Raw genomic sequence first — 24,517 nt, 5'->3', positions numbered from 1 at the left:
CTCTCATCAGCCACCCCATCCCTCTCCCTCTTCTCCCTCTCCCTCTCCCTCCTCCTCTCCCTCTTCCTCTCTCTCAAGATTAAAATGCATAAAATTAAATTTAAGAGAAAAGCACGCAAGGAAGACAGAGAAAACCTGATAGCAGCATACTACATTGGGTAGATGGTCATGGGTGCCACTCTGGGCAGTTAGGAGGCAAACCAAATGAAGTGAAGGAGCTACAACAAAAGGAGAGTTTGTGGAAGAGAAAGTCGGTGTGAAGGTCCCTGGGGTGGGGGCCTACTTGTTGTGTTCAGAAACAACAAATGCCTGGAGTGCAGTAAACAAATGGAAATGGGATCAGGAAGTGGTGCCTTGGAGGCAAAGAGCAGGACTGTGAACTTTCTTCTAAATAGAAGTGGTTGCAGGGTTCTGAGCCAACAAGAGATATGATCTAAGCTATTTTGAGTGACTGCTGCTTTGATAGACACTAAGGAAGCAAACATAAAAGCAAGAGACCAATTAGAAAGCTAATGCAATAAGCCTGGTGGTCTTGGCTGACAAGGCTACCTAAAATAGCATTTCCTTCCCATTCCCCATTCACTCCTTAGATGCTTGTCCTGCTTTATATTAAATTGGATCTTATCACCACCTGGTGCATTATAAGATTATTTATTGGTTATGATTTTAATCCAAAAAAAGAACAAGCTTCATGAGATGAAGACATTTGCCTACTTTGCTCCAACCATAGTCCACGTGTCTACAATGCTGCCTGAAACACAATAGATGCTCCATGAATTCTTAACTGGCCTAATCACCAAAGGTCTACTGGTTTCACCCCTAATAAGTGACATAATAATTTTTCTTTTTAGAAAAAATCCATATGATAATTAAAGTCAGGTAACATAAAGAAATAATTAATTGTAATTATCTAATTTTAAACAAATATGGCCAAATTCTAACTTAAAGATCATAAATTTAAGAAATATTTGTTTTGAAATTCAGAAAAAATAAATGACATAAGAAATTTACAAGGACAGATATTTCTTGTGCTTTTCATTTTTCTTTTTAAAGATTTATTTTTTATTTTAAAGGCAGAGTTACAGAGAAAAAGAGAGAAACAGAAATCTTCCATCCACTGGTTCACTCCCCAAATGGCCTCAACAGCCGGGGGACTGTGACAGGTGAAAGCCAGAAGCTTCATCAGGGACTCCCACATGAATGCAGGGGCTCAAGTACTTCTTTCCTAGTCCCATCACAGGGAGATAGTGCCTCCTGTGTTTTTCAGAGGTCATTTTGACACTTGAAATTGGCACATTATTCACCTTCTTTTCATTCACTAAATTAAGTTTCCCCCAAAATTTAATTTAATCCCCATGTCCCAACATCATAGATGCTAATTTTTGTTTATAACAACCTTTGGTTGCTTGAGGAAGTCTTCAAAAATTTCGTGGAAAATGTGTATCATGAAAAAAAAAAAACCTGCATGCATTTCAAAAACTTTTGCACTAAAATAAACTTATCATTCCCTCTTTCCATGAACTTTTTGAAGTACCCTGATATTTCATACATTAAAGAAACAGAATTGAGGAGACTCAGATCCTCAAATATATAGAAGAAGCATGCAGACTCTCCAGAAAGACACAGAAGCTGGATTCCAGGGTGCTGGCACAGTGGCAAAGTAGGCTTACGTGGCACCCTGTATGGGAACCAGTTCGTGTTCCGGCTGCCCATCTTCTGATATTGTTCTCTGCTATGGCCTGGGAAGGCAGCAGAAAAGATGGCCCAAGTGCTTGAGCCCCTGTACCCATGTGGGAGACCAAGAAGAAACTTCTGGATCCTGGCTTGGGATTGGCCCAGCTCTGACTGTTGTGGCCCTTTGGGGATTGAATCAGAGGATGGAAGACTTTACCTCTCTTTACCTCTCTGTTTCTCCTTTTCTCTGTCTGTAACCCTACTTCTCTAACAAATAAACAAAAAATCTTAAATAAAAATAAGAAGCTCGATTCCAGGTATGGGCTGCCACCTTCTGGCTTTGAATCTAGAGCAAACTACAACACCAGCTAACTCTGTATAGGATATGGAGAGGGTCAGAGACCAGGCCTGGAAAGCAATATTATAATACCTGCACTTTAGAGTCTAAATAAATGACAATGACAATGGACCTTGTAAATAAGGCCGTTGCTCAGACCTCTTTCTTTGCACCAACAGTGCTAAAGAGCTTATTATATTAACTTTATTTTCATATTACTTACACAATCAAAACTACATAAATATCACTTGAAAACAACTGTTACTAACTCTAAAGAAAAATCAAATTCCTCAGAAGTTTGTTCATCTATAGATAGATATGATTGATATATATAATAGATAATGCTAAAAATAGTAGTCTATCTACTCTCAGTAAATAAAAGAATTAAAACTGCCAAGTGAACTTAAGAAACATGCTCTTCTAGTTTGCCCAGTGAATTTCAGCTGATCACCAACTTGGCTTCCCTTGGGTTTTTTTTTCCCCAGAAACCATTTATTTAAGGAATACAAACTTCATGCATTTCTTAAATAAAACTTTAGGTATATAGTGATTCTTCCCACCTTACCCACCCTTTGCACCCACTCACACCCTTCTTCCTCCTACCTCTCCTATTCCCATTCTTGTCTTTTACTAAATTCTATTTTCAGTTAAATTTATACATATACAACTAACTCTATACTAAGTAAAGTTTCATGAAATTGTATGAAAAAAAAACTTCCTCAACAGTGAAAACAAGAGCTGCTCAAAGTCATTGCATCTCAAAGTATCAATTTCACATTATAGATTACCTTTTAGCTGCCCTATTAATTATCACAGATCAGGGAGAATAAATGGCATTTGTCCTTGGGAATGGCTTATTTCATTAAGTATGATGTTCTGCAGTTTCATCCATTTTGTTGCAAATGACCAGATTTCATATTTTTACCACTGTGTAGTATTCCATGGTGTACATATCCCATAATTTCTTTATCCAGTCTTCAGTTAATGGACATTTGGGTTGATTCCATATTTTAGCTATTGTGAATTGAGCTGAAATAAACATGGGAGTACAGATAAATTTTTCATATGCTGATTTTATTTGCATTGGGAAAATTCCCAGGAATGAGATGGCTGGGTCTTATGGTAGGTTTATATTCAGATTTCTGAGGTATTTCCATAAATCTTTCACATTGGCTGTAGCAGTTTACATTCCCATCAACAATGTAGTTTGTTGATTTCCGTATGAAAGCCATTATAAGGAGGGTGAGGTAAGACCACATTATAATGGCTTTTGCATTTCCCTGATGGCTAGTGATCTGGAGCATTTTTTCACGTGTCTGTAGGCCATTTCAATTTCCTCTTTTGAGGAATGCCTGTTTAAGTCCTTTGCCCATTTCTTAACTGGATTGGTTGTTTTGTTGTTGCTGAGTTTCTTGAGCTCTTTATATATACTGGTTATCAATCCTTTATCAGTTACATAGTTTGCAAACAATTTCTCCCATTGTGTCAGATGCCTCTTCACTTTGCAGAGTGTTTCTTTGCAGGAGAAGCTTCTCAATTTGATGTAATCCCATTTTTCAGTTTTGGCTTTGATTTTCTGTGCTTCTGGGGTCCTTTCCGAGAACTCTGCCTAAGCAGAGTTTCCCCAGTCTTCTCAAATAATTTCATGGTATTGGGTCATAAATTCAGGTATTTAATCCATTTTGAGTAGATTTTTGTGTAAGGTGTAAAGTAGGGGACTTGTTTCATGCTTGCATGTGGAGATCCAGTTTTCCCAGCACCATTTGTTGAAGAGACCATCCTTGCTCCAGGGATTGATTTTAGCTCCTTTGTCAAAGATAAGTTGGTTGTAGATGTGTGGGTTGATTTCTGGCATTTCATTGATCTATCCATCTGCTTTTGAACCAGTACCAGGTTGTTCTGATTATAACTGCCCTGTACTATGTTTTGTAATCTGGTATCGTGACACCTCCAGCTTTGTTTTTGTTGTATAAGATTGCTTTAGCTATTTGTGTTCTGTGTCTCTACATGAATTTCAGCATCATATTTTCTAGATCTGAGAAGAATGTTTTTGATATTTTGATTGGTATCACATTGAATCTGTAAGTTGCTTTTGGAAGTATGGACATTTTGATGATATTTATTCTTCCAATCCATGAACATGGAAGGTTTTTCCATTTTTTTGTGTCTTTTTCTATTTTTTTCTTTAATGTTTTGTATTTCTCCTTGTAAGATCTTTGACATCCTTGGTTAAATTTATTCCAAAGTATTTGATATTTTTGTAGCTATTACGCAAGGAATTGATCTTAGAAGTTCTTGATCAGCTATGGCATTATTGTATATACAAAGGCTATTGATTTTTCCATGTTGACTTTATATCCTGCCACTTTACCAAATTCTATGAGTTACAATAACCTCTTGGTGGAGTCTTTTGGATCCCCTATATGTATAGAATCATGTCATCTGCAAATAGGGATAGTTGCCTTCCTTCCCAATTTATATCCCTTTGATTTCTTTTTCTTGCCTAGTGGTTCTAGTTAAAACTTCCAGGACTATATTGAATAGCAATAGTGAGAGTAGACCTCTTTGACTGGTTCCAGATCTCAGTGGGAATGCTTTCAACTTTTCCCCAATCAATAGGGTGCTGGCCATGGATTTGTAATAAATTATCTTGATTGTGTTGAGAAATGTTCCTTCTGTTCTCAATTTGCTTCAGATTTTCATCATGAAAAGGTGTTGTATTTTATCAAACATTTCTCTGCATCTATTGAGATAATCATATGCTTTTTGTTATTCAATTTGTTGATGTGATATATGATATTGATGGATTTGCAAATGTTGAACCATCACTGCACACCAAGGATAAATCCCACTTGATCTGGGTGAATGATCTTTCTGATGTGTTGTTTGATTTATTTGGCTAGTATTTTGATGAGGATTTTTACATTTATGTTCATCAAGGAAATTGGTCTGTAGTTCTCTTTCTCTGTTCTATCTTTTTCAGGTTTAGGAATTTAGGAGATGCAGGCTTCATAGAAGGAGTTGGGGAGGATTCCCTCCCTTGCAATTACTTTGAATAGCTTAAGAAGAAGTGGAGTTAGTTCTTTAAATTTATGGTAGAATTCAGCAGTGAAGCCATCTGGTCTTTGCTGGGAGGATATTTTCTTTTCTGGGAGGGTCTTTATTATTGGTTCAATTTCTGTCTTAGTTATTAGTTGGCTTAGATTTTCTAAGTCTTTATGGCTCAATTTAGTAGGCTGTATGTGTCGAAGAATTTAACCATTTCTTCTAGGTTTCCTAATTTGTTGGCATACTGCTCTTCGTAGTAATTTCTGATGATTCTTTTTGTTTTTCTATGGTATCTATTGTTACATTCCCTTTTTCATCTCTGATTTTATTGATTTGAGTCTTCTCCCTTTTTTTTGGTTACTTGGGAAAATGGTGTGTCAATTTTATATATTTAAAAAAAAACAGTTTTTCATTTTGCTGATCTTTTGTATTGTTTAAATTTTGTTTATTTCTTCACTAGTTTTTTTTTTTAATGTTAGGAACCAGAGTAAAGTTTAATAGTTCACATGTTAAAAGAATAAAACTATGAAGAATACATTTATTTGTGTACCAAATGAAAAAATATACAATGCAGTAAAACTCAAATACATGTACAAAAAGACTTTTTGTCTTCACTAGTTTTAATTATTTCTTTTCTCCTACTAGTTTTGGATTTGGCTTGCTGTTGTTTTTCTAGGTCCTTGAGATGTATCAATAGCTCATTGATTTGGTGCCTTTCCAATTTCTTGATATAGGCATCAATTGCTAAAACTTTCCTCTTAACACTGCTATTGCTGTATCCCACATGTTTGATATGTTGTATTGCTTTCTTCATTCATTTCCAGAATTTTTTGATTTCTCTTTTGATTTCCTCAATAACCCACTGTTCATTCAGGAGCATGTTGTTCAGTCTCTATGTGTTTATAAATGTTCTAAAGATTCTTGAGTTGTTGATTTCCAACTTCATTCCATTGTGGACAGAGAAGAGTCACGGTATGATTTCAATTCTTTTGAATGTGCTGAGACTTGCTTTATGGCCTAGTCTGTGGCCTATCCTAGATAAAGTTCCATGCATAGGTGAGAAGAATGCATATTCTGCAACTGTAGGATGAAAAGTTCTGTAGATATCATTAGGTTGTTTTGGTCTATCATGTCAATTAACTTTGTTGTTTCCTTGCTGATTTTCTGTCTGGAAGATCTGTCCATTGCTGAAATTGGAGTAATGAAGTCCCCCATTACTATTTTTTTTTTTTTTTGGAGTCTATGTCTCCATTTAGATCCATTAACATTTCTTCTAAATAGCCAGGTGCTCTGTAATTAGATGCATATACATTTATAATAGTGCCATCTTCCTGTTGAATTGATCCCTTAATCATTACATTGTGCCCTTCCTTGTCTCTTTCAACAGATTTTGTGTTAATGTCTATTTTGTCTGATATTAGGATGGCTACACCAACTGTTTTTTTGGTTTCTGTTAGCATGGAATATCTTTTCCCATCGTTTCACCTTCAGTCTGCATGTGTCTTTGTTGGTGAGATGTGTTTCTTGTAGGCAGCAAATTGATGGGTTTTGTCTTTTAATCCATTCAGTCTGCATCTTTTAACTGGAGAGTTGAGGCCATTTACATTCAAGATGACTATTGATAAGTAACAACTTAGCTCTTCCATTTTTCCATAAATATTCCCATTGTTTACTTTGGACTTCCTTTGTATTTTAACTGGGAGATGTTCTGCCTTCACCTTCTTTCACAGTTATGATCATGTTTCTGTGTTTCTGTGTGTAGCACATCCTGAAGCATCATTTGCAAGGCTAGACGAGGGGTGACAAATTCTTTTAAATGAGAGCTTTGCAGGGTATGGTATTCTGGGTTGACAGTTCTTTTTTCTTATGATGTGGAATATATCTTGTCATTCTCTCCTAGCCTGTAGGGTTTCTGATGAGAAGTCCACTGTCAGTCTAACTGGAGATCCTCTGAAAGTAATCTGGAATTTCTTTTTTGTGGGAAAATTTTCATTCATGTCATGTACAGATTTCTTTAGTTCATGAATTTGCTTCTGATTATTTCTGAGTAATCCTATGATCAATTTTTTGAATCCCATTTCTGGCATTTCATCAATATCTTTATCTTCACATTCTAGTATTGAAGTGTGTTCTTTTGGGGGCATCATGTTGTCTTCGTTATTCTTGTTTCTTGAATTGCTGTGTTTATTATTAGGCATTTGTGGTGATACTCGTTGATTTATTTTTCCTGTTATGGCTTTTACCTTTGAACTATGCCTCTGTGGCTTAGAGGAGTGTCTGTTCTTTCAGAGAATATCAGAGGTGTGTGCTGGGTGTGGTCAAAGAATTCTGTTCAGTGCTCCAGTGTACAGGGAGTGTCTAAGGTGACAACCAATATGAGCATGAAAAAATCTTTTTTTTTAATCAGAGGGGAGGTTTGTTATGCTTTGGTGGCATATTCTCATGCTCACCATCTTTCCTCAAAGGAGACAAATGCAAAGCCGGTGCTGTAGCTCACTTGGTTAATCCTCTGCCTGCAGTACCAGCATCCCATATGGGCACCGGGTTCTAGTCCTGGTTGCTCCTCTTCCAGTCCAGCTCTCTGCTGTGGCCCGGGAAGGCAGTGGAGGATGGCCCAAGTGCTTAGGCCCCTGCACCCATATGGGAGACCAGGAAGAGGCACCTGGCTCCTGGCTTCAGATCGGTGCAGCACCAGCCGTCGCGGCCATTTGGGGAGTGAACCAACGGAAGGAAGACTTTTCTTTCTGTCTCTCTCTCTCACTGTCTGCAACTCTACCTGTCAAATAAATAAATAAAAAAGAGACAAGTGTCTAGCTACTAGCCCCAGTGGGTACAGTTTTCATCCTTGCTGCCACAATAATCACACAAAGGATCTGCTCAGTCGTTGGTGTGAGCACTGATCTTGCAGCAATGACCCTCACCAGGGAATCAGAGAGCTCCAAGCATGTGCCCTCCAACACAGCCACAGTATTTTCACAGTCTCTGCACACAAGGCTCCCACAGTCATGAGCTCCCAGCCTCCTGTAAATTCTTCCAGTCAGACTGGGGCATCCCCTCTCGGCTGGTTGCTGGGCACTTGGAGACAGTCTGGCACAGCTGTTGCATACACCCAAAATGGTGCCCATCCTCTCTCAGCTAGTTTCAGAACGCCAGTGCCAGGTGGTCAGGGAGAGAGAAGCATACCCTATTTTTCCCCTTCTGGTTTGGCAGATATACTGCCTCTCACAAAGCTTCATGTTGGACTCACACCAGGCTTTTCCCATAGCTTTATTGCCAGTGGCTCGTGCTGCTACAATCTGATCTCAACTCACTCCAAAGCTGGTTCTGAGACTCTCAGCTACTGGGGTCCTGAGTTATGCATGTCCACACCCTCCATGTATGTCCACAGTGTCCCTCTAATTTGTATAGTTTCCTCTGCTGTTTTCTCTGTAACTCTTCACTGAGATTGCTCTCTCTCCACTTTTTTTTTAAACATATCTTCCCATAAACTGGAGCCGTAATCTCCTTCCCTTGGGTTTGATTTGTACAGAAGGGCCGTCACTGTGGCATAGCAGATTAAGGTGCTGCCTGCATTACCAACATTCCATATAGGTGCCAGTTTGAATTCCAGCTGCTCCACTTCTAATCCAGCTGCATACTGGTGTGCCTAGGAAAGCAGTGGAAGATGGCTCAAGTGCTTTTACCCCTGCATCCATTTGGGTGACCAGGAAAAAGCTCCTGGTTTCTGGCTTTGGCCTGGCTTAGCTCCAGCCATTGTAGTCATTTGGGGAGTACACCAGTGTATGGAAGACCTCTTTCTCTGACTCTGACTCTCTCTTTCTCTGTAACTCTGCCTTTCAAATAAATAAATAAATCTAAAAAAAAAGAAGAAGAATTTGTATAGGAACATACAAGGAGAACTTGATTGGAGTGTTCCTTACAACAGGTGCCTTGACCTTGTTTTAGAAGCCATTAACCATAGTACTTGAACCTTCTCATGTTTGCTATTATTAAATAACTTATTCTCATTTCATAATGATCTTTCAGATTGTTACCTATACACTTATGTCTAAGAACACCACAGAATGCATTTAATTGCTTACAGCAGTTTATTTTTTAAAAACATCTCTTTATACAGATTTAAAAATAAAATTCTGCTACTATAGGCATTTATATAATTAAATTTCATTTTGGTATGTGTTGTGAGGAACTGTCAATACAAACACTAGCATTGAAAAGCCCCCTGTCTTCACTTCATTAAAGCTCTACTAAGCAGCACTCAGATCATCACTATGGCAACTAATAATGAGGCAAAGGTCAGCAACCCTTAAAACAGAATAATCTTCAGAGAGGCACACTGCTCTATGGATGGTGACTACTTTCAGGATATTCATGCAGATGGGCAATTGTTTCTACTTCTGTGAACAAATTTACTGATTGACTGTTAGTAAAGGGAAAAGAAAACAAAAAGATTACTCAGCTACAAGAAAACTAGCAACACCATCCAGAAAAAGCTAGCAACACCATCCAGAAAGAACTCCTTAAACACTGAGTGATTTTAAAAGAAAACATTTGTAAAACTTCGCTTTAAGCCAAATGTTGTTGTAATCTCAAGAGGACATAAATGAAGAAAAATTGTAAGATTACACTCAATAGATCATGATATAAGGCAATAATGCAGCAAAAATACATTTTAATAATAGTTACCTTTGGCAAGCATACTAATTTTTCTAGCAAGTTCTACATTCTTAATCACAGAACTACTATTATTTGATAATTTCCAAATTTGAGGCATTTTCTGTGCCCACTGAGATGCATTCTCCATGGAATAAGCAGCTCCATGGGGGAAGCATTGAATTCCAAAAGTGAGGTCTGGGCAGCTGTATTGCTGACTCAACTTATTTCACTCCCTAACAAATTAAATGGAAGCGGATGGGGAAAATGAGAGAAAAGCACCAGCCTGGATGTGTGAAAGTCTTGCTCACAAATATCTCCCCTATATAAGCTCTAGAATACATTAAGCCTAGAAAATGCAATGAAAGGAAGTACAGTCATCCCTCGACATCCTGGGGGATTGGTTCAAAATCTGTGGATGCTCAAGTCCCTTATATAAAAATGTCATATTTGCATATAACCTATACACAGCCTCCCATACACTTTAAATCATTGCAAGATTAATTATAATACCTGACATAATGAAAATGCTACTTAGATAGCTGGTATACTGTATTGTTTAAAAAATAATGACAAGGAAAAGAAGTCTGTATCTGTTCATGACAGAGCCAATTTTTTTCTAGCATTTTCCATATGAAGTTTGCTCAATCTGTTGGATGAAGAACCCGCAGATACAGAGATCCCATTGTATTAGCAAGGTAAGAGAAGGAAAGAAGGGAGAGAGGAAGACAGGGAGGCCGACAGAAAGGAAGGAAGGAACTTTCATTTGTGAATTTCGCTGCTTTCCCTAGAGGTCCAGTGGGGAATGGTTATGGTGAAAGTCACTGGTGGTTGCTACTGCCCAAATTTAGAACTGGTTTAGGTGCATGTGCTTCTCCCAGAACAGTACACTACCCTGATATCTCCTCACCACTTCCTATTTCTTTCTTTAAAAGTGAAATTCCTCCAGATGAAAGAGCAAAGATCAGGCCACGCAGGCTGGTCCCCACATTTCTTCCCCTGCTGAGCTCTTCTTCCTTATCAAAACTGAGGAAAAGTTTTGATATTTATGAGATTTGCCAGATCTACAAATTAATTAATTTATATTTCTTAGCATAAACTGTTAGGAGATGAAAGTTTGTACTTGATTGATTGCTCCAAATGATTCAAATTGGCCACTGGTAGTCATGTAATATTTACATTCAGTTTATAGACACATTTCCCCAGTATATTTGAATGGTATTTGACTGACCAAAAATGAAGGCTTTGCAATGAAACAACAAACAGAAAACTATCTGAGAACAGAGGGACTGAAGAGCTATGTACTGGTTGGGCAATTGTACATAAAAACAAAGCTATGCAAAAGAAAAAAAAAAGAGAGATTGCCAGACAGAGGCATTTTTTGTGAAGCTTTTCAACATCAGTGCTTCACTTATAAAAGTCACTCACTGCAGCAAGGAGCTACAAAAAATTTTAAAGGGCCCAAAGCACCCCTCAAGGAGCTACAGACTAATTTAGCACTAAAATCACTCCTCTTCCTCTTATTAGTTTTTCCCAAGTGAAAATAGACCATTTTTCAAGGTTCAATTCAAGAATGCATAAAAATCCAGTGTTCAATTGCCTACTAAACTCCAACCCAAGCCCCAAAATGGAGACATTTCTTTCCCCAGCTTTTGGTTTTGAGATCTACTCAGGTAATAAATCAGCCAAATGATAATATTGCCCAAGATGTCTTCTGGTGGGCCTGTTCCTGTCTTGGGACCTGGAGGAAATGCCACCACCATCAGTTGAATAATGTGGTGACATTTTGTCCATCCACCATTCCTACAAAACTTCTGTGGCTCAGGCCTATAACTTCAATCAAAAAGACTTTGTTTACTTCACAGGGTTCTAGGTATGAGTAGGGGGGAATGGAAACAGACTATACAGATGCAACAGAACAGAGAACACATTATCCCTAAGACTTTCAGAACTACAGCACTGATTACCTCAATAGGAACAATTTCTCTTATCAAAAACAGAGGGGCATGATAGGCAGTGGGAAATTTCCCAAACTTTCATGAAGGAACTCCCTTAATAATCTGCCACTTCACAGCATCCTTATATAGAGGAACTATTATTTTAAACCTTTGGTTGGTAATAACAGTAACTCATGTATAATTGGTTTCTTGTTGCAGTGAGTTTGAACGTTAGATCCAAATGGATTGCTCTATGTAGTACTCACTGAGAGTACTCTCTAGAGGGATGCTGGAGAAGTAGGATACTGTCCTTATGGGTTAAGATTCTACTAAGAAACACCTGAGCCCTAGAGAACATGTGCAAAGCATTTTTGCTAGTAACAATATGGAGAAAACTGTGTGTGCAAACACAGAAAGAGGCAGGTAAGAAAAAGATCATCATGAGATATGCCATTCATGATGAATCAGCATATCATGAAAGAACACGTAACTGTTCTAGAATATGAAGTAGAACAGACTAAGGAATTACATCTCAGATACTGGTTTATTTGACTCACAGTCCCATGTGATGGTGTTCAGACCTGCCCTTCACTCCTGCTTCTCCCACCAGGAGCTTGTCCTAATCTGCTGCTTCACAGAGACCATTATAAAATTTCATCAGAACAACCCACTTACAAGTTAGCTCACTAAGATCCATCCAAAATGCTCCACCAAAGGTAGCAGAAAAATGGTCTGCACACCATGAGAGCAACCACATCAAAAAGAGTTGTATGTGGGGCTGGCACTTTGTTATAGTGGGTTAGGCCACCACCTGTGAAGGTTAAATCCTGAGTGGGGGCAGGTTTCAGTCCTGGCTGCTCCATTTCCAATCCAGCTCCCTGCTGCTGGTGTATCTGTGAGAGCAGCAGATGATGGCCCAGGGCCTTGGGCCCCAGTACCCTCATGGGAGACTTGAAGGAGGCTCCAAGCTACTGGCTTTGGCCTGGTCCCACCCCGGCCATTGTGGCCATTTGGGGAGTGGGCCGGAGGATGGAAGATATCTCTCTCTCTCTCTCTCTCTCTCTCTCTCTCTCTCTCTGTTTCTCCCTCTCTTTATAACTCTTTCAAATAAATGAAAAATTCTTTTAAAAAATGATTAATTGTGTTCAACATGAACCTCACAATCTCAACAAAGGCTGACAATTTTCTACTGATTCAACCAAGCCAAGATAGGGACAGAAATAAGATGACAATTATTTCTTGTTTTTTACTGAATCTGATGAACTATTGGCAGGCCATTCCATTGTTGAGTACTCAATTTATAAATGGCTGCTTGCATACATTGTTTTCATCTGGCTAGGTTTCATAATCTGATAGCAGGCAGGTGGCATCACACATAACGAATATTTATGGGCAGGTTTGCCTTGTGCTATTGGGTTTTTAGAGGTAGGAGAGGAACAATAAAGGCTGCAAATCTTCTTTTAACTATTGGCATACTAGTTTGCAAATAGTAATATTTCTATATCTTAAAGAAATAAAACATTAATTTAGATTGAAGAATGTAATCACCAGCATAAAGGGTATGAAGAACTTTCATTCAAGCACAGGTCAGATTGATAAAATGTAAAACAAATTTAAATGAGTTACACAGTTAGTTTTTCTTACTTTCTGGGCATGCCCCAAACAAAAATCATGCTTTTTCTCTATCATACAAACACATATTCTCAAATAATACATGTTTATAAAGAATTACATGATAATAATTACTCAAGGAATACTTTAGGGCTTTTTCCCCCTTTAATACAACCTTTACATGGGAAAAAGGAAAGTTCCTTGGAAGCAGTATTAGTACCTCAGGTCTCTGTTACCCAGCTCATAGTAGAAGGCATTTAAAATATTGATGACAAGGAAAAAGTAGCACATCTCTCTCCTAAAACCTGTGTTACTGTGACTTTTCCCCAGCAAATAGGTTCACAAAAAGAACCTCGGTCACTAGGAAATGATAGATGTGGAATAATCACATTTTGACCTAGCTCAAAGTCCTGCACATAATAATCACCAAAAAAGTATCAGTAAAAGGATAATTTTATTTACATGACTGAGAGAACAGAGTCTTGTATAATGCGGCATCCTCAGTTTAGAATTGGCTGTGGGTTTTGCTTTCAGTTTCCCATTCCATCATCAAGAATAAAATTTTGTAATTTAAATCAGTGTACTTGTTTCTGTAGATAAGAAACACTTCCTATATTAAACATTTGAAACACCCATTTTACCTCTTTGTGTGCTTACATTTCAGAGTGTCTTCCAAAAAAAAAAAATCATAGCACCGTTCACTTGATGAGGAGGAAAATAAAGCCTGTCTGACACACCTGTCAGGTGTGCTCCCCTGAATCCTCAGAGGTGAGCTATAAATGGATTTGTTCATGCGATGGCAGAACAGTTCCACAAGGGGTCCCATAAGTATCTCACAGCATGAATGTATCATCTTATCCTGACTACAGCAAGGAATATCTCTCAGACAGACAACCATAGAAAGGAAGAGAAACAGATATCTTTCCAAAGACTCAAGACTTTTAAATTTCTGTTCCTGGGTCTGAAATTTTTAGACTTAGCATGATTTAAAATGACACACTTTTGATAAATCTGATTCCAATGTTTTAGCAGCTTATCTGCCTTTAGATGCAAACTTTTGGTTTGTTTAAGTTAAAGACCAATTTGAACATGCACTTAATATATTGTACACCTACCACAACTGTGAAGATATTTTCCTTTTTCTGTTTACATAACCAAGGATAGGATGATGGAAGAAGGTCAAAACTGTACAAAAGTAAATAAAGCACCCACACTTTAATATTGTGTCTTTAACAGTGTAGAGATACCTCAGAGGTCTGAATATAGACCTATATATGACCTAGCCATCTACTCCTGGGAATCTACCCAAGAGAAATGAAATCAGCATAAAAAAGAGCTATCTGTACCTCCATGTTCATCGCAGCTCAATTCACAATAGCAAAGACATGAAATAAACCCAAATGCCTGTCAACTGCAGACTGCATAAAGAAATTATGGGATATATACACCATGGAATACTACACATCAGTAAAAAAAAAGTCCAGTCATTTGCAACAAAATGGATGAAACTAGAAAACATCATACATAGTGAAATAAGCCAGTCCCAAAGGCAAAAATTGTGTTTGTTCTCTTTGACATGTGATAACTAATTGAGCACCTAAAAGACAACATGTAGAAATGAAATTGACACTTCAAGAAGCAATGATTATGAACAGCTGTTCTCTTGATTGTTGAGGAACAGCTTCTTATTCTATATCTTTGTTTATCTTTTCCTTTCTTTATAGTATTTTCTTTATCTTTTTCTCTTTCATACAATTCATTACTATACTTAACATAGAGTTAATCATATATGTACAAAGTTAATTGAGAACAGATCTTAGTAAAGAATAAGAGTGAAAATAAGAAAGGGAAGAGGAAGGGGGGTGGGAGTGAGGGTGGGAGGGTGGGCACAGTGGGGAGAATCACCAAGATCATAAAGTTGTAATTGTGAAATGTATGAAGTTTGCAACTGCAAAGTGGTATAGTCCCACATACATTCATATGGACTTACTTCTAAGGGTGCAACTTAAGAACTAGCCATAAGACCCCAAAATCCCTTAAGCTGGCTGATAAAAATAGCAGCTTACGTGTGATAAAGATCAAATGGATAGGACTAAGGGGTAAAGTGACCATATAGATAAGATCAACATTTAAAGTGGTCATTTAAATAGAACTAAGTGTTTGGAAACAACAATAGACAGAAGTAAAGTGAGTGAAGGCTCCAACATGGGAAGCAGTCCATACAGCAGACTCATAGAATAAAAATTGCTTTATGTAGCACTCTGACCTCAGAATCAGTCCTTAAGGCATTCTGTTCTGACTGGAAAACCCAGGAGGAGCATTTCAGCATGGAAAGCCAAGATACTTTGGTTAAAAATGTCTTATATAAAGGATCCCTGTGGGTGAGACCCCCAGTGGAAAGAAGTAACCACCAAAGAAGGAAGTACTTTCCTCTGAAGGGAGGAGAGAACTTCCACTTTGGTTATTTACTTGTAGAGACAGTGGATCCAAAAGGCTTCCATAGCCAAGGCAGCTCATGTCAAGAGCTTTTGGTGATCACTGATGTCATACATAAGAGTGTTATTTGTTACATAAACAACAAGAATCACTGTGCACTAACTTCTCATGCAGGACCTCTGTCCACAAAGAGTTATAACATGCAACTTAATAGTAAAACTTGTTCTCAAGAATCACTTCATTTTAGTGTATTAAATGGAGGATATTATTATGTCTCATAATTTATAGTTACGTCTAAGAGCTCAAAAAAGATGTATCATCCTTGGGTTCTTCTCTAAAAACAATTAATTTCCAAAAAGGAAAGAAGGGGGAGGAAGGAAGGGAAAAGAAGAAGGGAAGAAAAAAAAAACAGCAAAATCACCTTGGAGAAGCAACAACAAACCGCCCTTGATTAGACTGTTGAGGAAAAAGTCTCTTGGTTTTTTTATCCCATTCTTTCTTTTTTTCTTTCTTTCATTCTGTTTCCTTTCCTTTCTAGGACCAAACAGGAGAGGTAGGAGGAATTGAGGGAGAGTGGGTGAGAAGGGCAGATGTGGTGGGAAGGATTACTATGTTCTTAATGTTTTATTTATGAGATTCATACAAATAAAATAAATAAACAATTTGTGTCTTTATTTTCTTTATTGGAACTTAATTATTTAAATCACACTATAATTATTAAAACTATATATTGAAATCAAGAAAGAAAACTCAAATTATTTCTACACTTATCCTCTCAAGCACTTGATACTTTGGTAGCAAAATGGAAACAAAGATATCTGGAACTTGATGGGCTTTGTTGAATATTTCCATATGAATAGTTATAATTAGTGTAAACATGAACTAAACCGCAACTCCTATTAAAATTAACAGTATAAATGACAAGTTTCTTCAGCCAAGGTTTTCTGACCTTATCTTGGATGAGTTTTCATGGGCAAATTTACAGTGTTCTTGATGTTATTTTGACATCATAGCTATTTCTTTGAGCATGTCTCTGACACTCCCTTAGTTATCAGAAGTCATTTTGATTACAAAATGAGATGCAACCCAGCCATGAAAGAAGCAACAAAACAGGATTATTTCTCATAGAAAAATACATATGTTTGTTATTAAGGGAGAAAACATATTAAACAGAATAACTCATATAAAACAGAAAACACACTACACCATTGGTAGTGGAAATTTTAGCACAGTAGATATAAACTCAAGACATAGTGAATGTATGAGATAAACAGGAAGAACCCATACCTAATAAGCAAGTCAGTCACTGTTGTGCTCCAGCCTACCAACAGCACAAGAGAGACCTTCGAGATCCCAATCTTTCTCACGTTTAAAGACAAGCCAGCAATTTTGATCTTTAAATTAAGATGCTGTCTTTAGGCCATTTGGGCTGCTAAAAACATAATATCATAAACAACAGAAACGTATTGTTCCCAGCTTTGTAGGCTGGAAAATCCAACATGAAAGCACAAGCAGATTCAGGATGTTGTGAGTTCTCGTTCTCTCTCTCTCTCTCTCTCTCTCTCTCTCTCTCTCTTTAAAAGATGGAAACTTCTTGCTGCATCCTCACATGGTGAGGCAAAAGAGCTTCACTGTGCTTCTTTTATTAGGGAGCTTACTCTACTCATGAGGGTTCTGTCCTCATGACTTTATCACCTCCCCATAGACCCTACTTCCTAGTACCATCTCCTTGGGGATTAGGACTTGAACATATACATTCAAGGGGAGGGAGACACAAACGTTTAAACCACATTAGACTCTTAATTTTTTAAGATTTTTAAAATTTTATTTGAAAGCCAGAGTGACAAAGAGAGGGAGAGGGTGAGAGAGAGAGAGAGAGAGAGAGAGAGAATCTGTCTTTCATCTGCTGGTTCATTCCCAAATGGCTGCAACAGCCAGGGCTGGGTCAGACTAAGGCCAGGAGCCAGGAGTTTCTTCAGTCTCTCTCATGGGTATAGGGACCCAAGGACTTGAGCCATTTTCCACTGAGTTCCCACGTGCATTAGCAGGGAGCTGGATCAGAAGTAAAGCAACAGGAAATTGAGCTGATGTCCATATGGGATGCCAACATTGCAGGCAGTGGCTTAATATGCTATGCCACAGCACCAGCCCCATTAATTTTTTACATTATAAACATTCAAAAATATTTCTCTCCCAGATATCATATAGGTCAAATGTATCTCTCCATGGGGCAGATACAACTCATTAGCAGGTAGAATGCAGGATGATTTCTTGTGATACTTCTATGTTAATTACAACTGGGTTTAACTAAAAGTAATAGGAAAAAAAATAAGTTAAAGCTTCCTATTTTCTCTCATGTAAAAGAAATTTGAAAGCAAGTAGTTTGTTCGATGTTAGCACAGTGGCTCCATGATCTTTTCAGAGCCCAGCTCCTCTAAGCCCCAGCTGTCATTCCTGCTGTGTTGCCATCATCCTTACAGGTAGAGGCAGCTGCAAGAATTCCCACCTTTACACCCAGGCTGCATGAAGGAACATGGCATGACAATGTACCAGTTGTGTTTTAGTGAACTTTCTCAGAATTACTAAAAAAACACCATCTCTCATTGCACAGAACTTAGTTACAGGATCACATTTAGCAACAGGAGCAGCTGAAACTTTGTTAGGTGGACAGTCGTAAGACCAACTGAAAGTCTAAGTTCTACTAAATGGAATTGAAGGAAATCACATGACTTTGAAACACTTTTCAATCATCACAGTAACTTTTGATTCATGAGACTTTGTCTAATGAATATGTGTGCCACAAAACCAGCCAGATAAAATAAGGAATTTACAAAGAAAGAGCTTCATAATGTCCTATGCCTGTCTGCTCTACCCAATGCCAATTCCAAGAGTTAATATAATATAATATACTTAATATACTTATACAGGTTGAACTAAAATCAGTGACTTTGAAACTTAATGTTCTGCTATTATTTTGTTGTGAAGTATAGTGATTATGCAGAAAAGTGCATCCAACATATAGGTAGAATATAACAAATCATTATAAACTCCCATGCATAACACACTGCTCTACACTCCCTGCTCTGGGATACCACCACAACTATACCCCTTCCCCCAGGGTGGCCATTATCCTATTTGAAGAATAGCTATTCTCCTACCCTTTTTTTTTTTTTTGAAAGATTTATTTATTTATTTGAAAGTCAGAGTTACAAAGAGTGAGAGAGAGATAGAGACAGAGAAAGAAATCTTCCATCCACTGATTCACTCCCCATATAGCCAGAACAGCTGGGGATGGGCAAGACCTAAGCCAGGAGCCAGAAGCTTCCTCTAGGTCTCTCCAGTGGGTGGCAGAGATCCAAGTACTTGGGCCATTAGCAGGGAGCTGGATCAGAAGTGGAGCAGCCACAACTCAAACCAGTACCCATATGGGATGCTGGTCTCATAGGTGGCAGTTTTACCCATTATGCCACAATGGCAGCCCCTTTTTACAAAACAGTTTTATCATTATATTTGATTATTTCCTTGTGATCTTGGGCAAACTTGAACAATGAGACCCAGAAATTTGTATCATATATGGCTTCAGGTCGAAGTTAGGATACTTCTTTTCATACTCATGAAACAGAATGTGTATAATTTGCCCTTCTCATACTCTCTTGTCAGGTTTTTATAGCAAGGTTATGCACATATGAGCTATGTATGGTTTCCTACTTATCTGCACCTTTGAAGTTTGCATAAGAATGATCACTTCCTAGAAGCTTAGTGGAATTTAGAGGTAGAACCCCTAGAGCTTTAAAATTTTCTTTAAAGGAATATTTTCTATCTGTTTTAAAATTGCTGATTCAATTCTTTAAGGCCACAAGAATATTCAACTGTGGTAAATTATATTAGAAGTTAGGTTGTTGATAAATTGTCATTTCAACTTTAAACAGTCTCACGAATTTTTTGTATCTACTTTATATCATGACAGTGGTATAAAGTCTCCCTTTGAGATTGTGAACTTTTGTAGTTTTCTTTATATATATGTAAATATTTTCCTTACTTTTGAGACCATATTTTTAAATATCCAGCAATTTAATTTTATTAAGAATAATTGGTAAATTGAAATTTTAACCATTCTTAAGCGTATTTTTTTTGACAGGCAGTTAGACAGTGAGAGAGAGAGAGAGACAGAGAGAAAGGTCTTCCTTCCGTTGGTTCACCCCCCCAAATGGCCGCTATGGCTGGCACACTGCATCAATCCAAAGCCAGGAGCCAGGGGCTTCCTCCTGGTCTCCCATGCGGGTGCAGGGCCCAAGCATTTGGGCCATCCTCCACTGCCCTCCCGGGCCACAGCAGAGAGCTGGACTGGAAGAGGAGCAACCAAGACTAATACCTGGTGCCCCAACTGGCACTAGAACCCTTGGTGCTGGCGCTGCAGGCAGAGGATTAGTCTAGTGAGCCACGGCGCCGGCCCTTAAGTGACCTTTTTAAAAATTCTAGTAATATTGGTTGAGGTAAAGTTTACTTTGCTATTATTATGAGTAAACAAAAAACTTTTGCTTGTTTAATATATATGATATATCTTTTACATCACAAAATTACGTATGTGTAAGAATTCATTTTAAATATTATCTTTTTATTGAGACACAGAGACAGACAGATAGGCAGAAAGAAAGCTTCCATCTGCTGGTTCACTCTCCAAATATCTGCAATGACCAGGACTAGGCCAGGCCAAAACCAAGAGCCAGGAACACAACCCAGGTCTCCCATGTGGGTGGGGGGGACTCAACTACTTGAGCCATCATGGCTGCCTTCTATGATCTGCACTTTCAGGAAGCCAGGATTTGCACCCATTTATTCTGATGTGGGATGCTAGCATCTTAATTCATAGGCTAAATGCCCAAATTAAACTTTCCTTTTAAATACACACTTTTATTTATTTATTTTCTGATACTTTATTTTTTCTCATTAATGTAACATTAATACAAAGAGAACAGATTCAATGTAGTCCATAGATTCCTTCCCTCTTCCCCTCTCCCTTTTTCTTTCTTCCTTCCCTCCTTCCTTCCCCTCCTTCTTTTCATTCCTTTCTTTCTTCCTTTTTAGTTTTTCACATGCTATATTTTTAATCAGCATTACAGTAACAGCTTAATGCCCTACTCAATAAAACAATCAGGAAGTAAAAAGCAAAAAGGCGCCAGTTCAGCAGTAATACAGGTAAGGGTCATAAACAATAATCAAAAGGAAAAGTGACCATTTCATTCATACACAGTAAACTTCAATGTAATCACAGATCATTAAAACTACAGTATTATAACATTCTTAACCATTGGTTTGACAAAGATATAAAATATAGTTTAACAAAAATATATTTGCAGCAATACTGAAATCACAGGCATTCTTTTCTTTTTGTTTTTTGATTTTTTTCTTTCTAAATTTTACCTTCCACATATAAGGGAGAACATGTGGTATTTGTCTTTCTGTGTCCAACTTATTTCACTCAATGTGACGTCCTTCTGTTGTATCCATTTTGATGCAAATGGTACAACTGCATTATTTTTATAGCTGAATAATATTCCATTTAATATATATGTATATATAATATACATTTTGTTTTCTTTATCCATTCATCTGGTGATGGACACCTTGGTTGATTTCATATTTTGGTTATGGGGCTGCTATAAGCATGGTTGTGCATGTATCTCTTTGATATATGTCTTTTGGGGCATATATCAAAGAGATATACATATTTTTTAAACAATATGTAACTGTATTTTTTTCTCCAATTTGATAATCAATTTTTTAAAATTGGAATGTTTAGGTTATTTATATTATTTACATTTAATTATTATTGACACATTTAGCTGCTTTCTTCTTGTCACATCTATGACATGCTTTATTTTCTTGCCTTCTGTTGGACTGTTTTTATTATTTTGTTTTTTCTTATTGAAGACTAAAAGGAATGCTCTCATGTTTCATTCATTTAGAAATGACAATGGGCACATTTCAAAGAAAGATGCTTGACAGTCTCTTTCCATTCATCCTGGACAAAAGGAGTCCCTTGGAACCATTTTAACTTTATTTACCCTTCTCTTGAAAAACACAGTACACCAATTTTATATTGCATGGTCATTTTATATTGTTTTTCAAAGACCCACAAGACATTTTTATTTTTGTTGCTGTAGATGAGTGTTCTTTAGAATTAGTTACATATTTATTACTTTCTTTGCTTTTCCATCTTCTCTGCATCTCAGAAGTTTACTATTCCTTTTCTTTTGTTTGAGTATATTCTTTACAATTTCCTGTATCCAAGGATCTGCTAATTGATAATTCAGTCTACTTCCATTACTCTGAAAATCTTCCATATCCCCATCCTTTCCAGATTTTTTGCTTGATATAGAACTCTATTTTCCAGTGATCTTCTTCCAAACTATTGAAGACATAATTCTATGTATTCATTCTCTTTTTTAACACTCTGATATTACAAAGACAATGTGAGCCCTATTCTACAGTTCCTTTCTTCTCTGTCAGCTTTTAGGATGCCCATCTGCTTAGGTGTGTCATCTTCCGATTTCTTTCCATTTGTCCTCTTAATATCCACTGAATTTCTGAAATTTGTGGACTGGCTCTGGAAATATTTGACCTGTTATCTCTACAGAGACTGCTTTTGCTCAATTATGTTTTCTCTCTTTTGGAACACCATGTAAAAGCACATGTTAAGCTTTTCTGCATTTTCCTTTATTTGTTTCATCTCTTTGTATTTTCTGTTATATATCCTCCATGTCCTGCATGACAAATAATTTTTATGACCTGTATTTAAACCCCCTAATTCTATTTTCAGTCACTGTATATCAATTGTCATTAAACCTACCCCTTGAGTATTTAGTTTGTTATAATTTTTAATTTTTAAAATTTAGTTACCTTTAATTTTAAAAAGTTTTCTTCTGACATTTTTCAAATATGCTAGGTTAATTTTTTATGGTTTCTTACTCTCTAAAAATATTTTAAAACTTGTCTTTTGTATCTTTAAACTTTGAGGAATATTTGATCTAAAATTTTTGTCTGATAATTCCAATATATGGTACCGTTATCTATTTCTGGCATGTACTCTTTGCTGGTTCTTACTTGTGTCATCTTGCATCTTTGTGTTTGCTTATTCTTCATCATGTTCTGATCATGTCCTTGGGAAAGTCTAATGTTATCATAGTGCCTTCCTCCAGGGAGAACAGTTGTTCTTTCTTCTGGCAGGCAGCTGGAGTCACTAAGTTTTGGATAACCTAAATTCAAGAATAATTTTTCTGGACAGCCTGCACCACTAGAACAATGGAAACTCAGGCCTAAAGTTTATTTGAGAGACAGATCATGTTCATAGCTTTCCAGAAACTAATTGTTGTTGTGTTTTCTGATTGTTTTCATCTCATTTTTTCCTTTCTGTGCTTAGAAATAAGCCCAGACCACTTATCTGGGGTTAAAAGGAGAAGGATCCAAATATAGCTTAAACTTGCTGTAAGGAAAAAGACTTTGATATCTAAAATGCATGGGATTTCTACTAAACTACCTAAGTTAAGAAAATATTTTTTGACTCATCTCCCTTAAAACCTGAGTTCCTTAAGCACAAAACCCAATATTCTGCAGAAGTAGATACATATTAGGACAAAAATATCCTATACCAGAAGAGGTGGTGTTAACCAAGCACTTATGGCATATCCCACATCTCAGTGCTTGGGTTCCAGTCGTATCTCTGGCTCATGATTTCAGCTTCTTGCCAATGCAGACCTTGGGAGGCAGCAGTGATGGCTCAACTAATTGAGTTCCTACCACCCCTGAAGGAGACCTGGACTAAATTTCTGACTCCTAGCTTCTCTCTCTCTCTCTCTCTCTCTCTCTCTTTCTTCTTCCTCTTCTTCTTCTTCTTCTTCCTTCTCCTCTTCCTCCTCCTATTCTTTTTCTTCTTCCTCCTCCTCTTCATTCTTCTCTCCCTCTCTCTTCCTCTATGACTCTCAAAGAAATATCTTTCTTAATTTTAATTGCCAGAAAGTTAAATAATAATATCCTAAACAATAAGGGTGTTCACTGGCTCATAAACAAGATACCTAGAAGTAGCCTGGTGACATTGTTGGATTCTCTATTAACAAACCAAAGAACAAGACTATTTCCAGATTTCTCATCAGTGAGCTCCTTTAGTGTTTAAGACATTTTGAGCTAAGTTTTTGACTGCTTTATTTGGAAGTATCCTGACTGACACATCACTGTTTTTAAGTTTTGCCAATCTAATGGATAGAAAAAACAAGAATGTTGTTTTCTTTGCATCTCTACAGCTATTGGTGAGGCTGACCCTTTTTGGGACTTCTCTTCTGTAAAATTCCTGTGTGTGTCCTTTACCTCATTCAGCACCCCACCCCTCTTTTACTCTCCTCTGTCTCCAGCTCTATCTTTCCAGACACATACAAGCACGCACATACGTACTATCATCTAACGGTTATCTTTTTCAGTCATATATGCTACAAATACTTCTAACCAATATTTAATTTATCCTTTGGCTCTATTTATGTTCTCTTTTATCATCCATTTTTATTTTAGTTCTCATGTCGTCAATTATATCTGTTTTTTTCCTATTATAGCAGCTGGGTTTCCTGTTTTATTTAGGAACAGCCTCCATACTATAAAGTCACAAAAATCTTTTTTTCTAAATTTTCCTCTGACATTTAGATTGTTTTATATTTCACAATTAGATATTTAATCAAGCTGCAACTTATTTTTGTATATGGTATGACACTGTGGTACAACCCTGTTTTCTTCCAGATGGATAGATAATTATGCCAGTATCATTTCAAAAATAAAC

General features: G+C 37.2%; 1 protein-coding gene across 2 annotated transcripts in view; it reads right to left on the bottom strand.

Moving 5' to 3' along the window:
• The window catches only part of ACVR1C (activin A receptor type 1C), a 106,088-nt gene that overhangs the window by 34,273 nt on the left and 47,298 nt on the right, over positions 1-24,517 (bottom strand). The window lies entirely within an intron of this gene.

The sequence above is a fragment of the Oryctolagus cuniculus genome, chromosome 3, assembly GCF_964237555.1.
Source record: "Oryctolagus cuniculus chromosome 3, mOryCun1.1, whole genome shotgun sequence".
NCBI lineage: Eukaryota > Metazoa > Chordata > Mammalia > Lagomorpha > Leporidae > Oryctolagus > Oryctolagus cuniculus.
This window is presented reverse-complemented; position numbering and strand designations above follow the sequence as displayed.